Here is a 1,539-nt window from a genome sequence, read left to right on the forward strand (position 1 = left end):
AGGGCTGTGGGGACCATGGTCTCGGGGAACATCTAGCTCAACTGGCGTAACACAGTTTATAAAGACAACGTTCTACATTCTACCTTGGTGAGTAGCGTCTCGGGTCTTAAAAGCCTGTGAGCAGCCATCTAAGATACTCCACTGGTCTCACCCCTTCGGGAGCAAGAGAGAATGAAGAGAACAAGATACAAGGAAAAGATCAGTCCAAAGGACTAACGAACCACAGCTACCAAGGCCTCCACCAGACTGAGTCCAGTACAGCTAGATGTTGCCCACCTACCACCACTGACTGCTCTGACCAGGATCACAATAGAAGGCCCTGGACACAGCTTGAAAAGGATGTAGAACAGATTTGGAACTCACAAAAAAAGACCAGATTTACTGGCCTGACAGACTGGAGAAACTCTGAGAGTATGGCCCCAGGTCACCTTTTTAGCTCAGTGGTGAAGCCCCTCCCGAAGTTCACTATTCAGCCGGGGATTGAACAGACTCATAAAACAAAACAGGACTAATGAGGCACAGCAGTCCAGGGACAAGGACTAGAAGGCAGGAGGGGACAGGAAAGCTGGTGATAGGGAACCCAATGTTGAGAAGGGACAGTGTTGACATGTCGTGGGGTTGTTAAGCATAGTCATAGGGCAATATGTGTACTAAATATTTAATGAGAATCTATTTGTTCTGCAAACCTTTATCTAAGGTACAAAAAAAAAAGAATTATCTATATGAGATCAAATTGACAAGAGCAACTCAAAAGGTTTGATGGGAAGCCTAGGGGCCAATGAGTTGAAGATAATGGTGACTGAATAATTTGGAAAAGGATAGTGAGAATAGCAGCACAACTGGAAGAATGTAATCAATGTCACTGAATTGTACATGTAGAAACTTTTGAAATGGTGTAACTTTGACTATGTATATTTTCACCAAAAAAGTCCTCAAGGTTGAGAAGGGAGAGTGTTGACATGTCTTGGGGTTGTCAACCAATGTCATAAAACAATATGTGCAGTGACTGTTTAATGAGAAACTATTCTGTAAACCTTCATCTAAAGTACAATACAAAATTTTTTTAAAAAAGCTAGAAATAGAAGTACCATACAATCCAGCTATCCCACTCCTTGTAATATAACCTAGAGAAATAAGAGCTGTCACACAAATAGATATTTGCACACCCATGTTCATTGCAGCACTGTTCACAACAGCAAAAGATGGAAACAACCTAGGTGCCCATCAACGGACAAATGGATAAACAAATTGTGGTATATCCACACAATGGAATAGTACGCAACGAAAAAGAACAACCATGGAGCCATGAAACATCATATAACATGGTGGAAGCTGAAACTTATTATGCTGAGTGAATTTAGTCAGTCACAGAAGGACAAATACTGTATAAAGCCACTATTATAAGAACTCACGAAAAGGTTTAAACACAGAAGAAAACAGTCTTTCTTGGTCACGAAGGTGGGGAGGGAGGGTGAGGGTTATTTACTAACTAGATACTAGATAAGAATTATCTTTGGCGAAGGTAAGGACAGCACACAC

The sequence above is a fragment of the Trichechus manatus genome, unplaced genomic scaffold, assembly GCF_000243295.1.
Source record: "Trichechus manatus latirostris isolate Lorelei unplaced genomic scaffold, TriManLat1.0 scaffold00262, whole genome shotgun sequence".
NCBI lineage: Eukaryota > Metazoa > Chordata > Mammalia > Sirenia > Trichechidae > Trichechus > Trichechus manatus.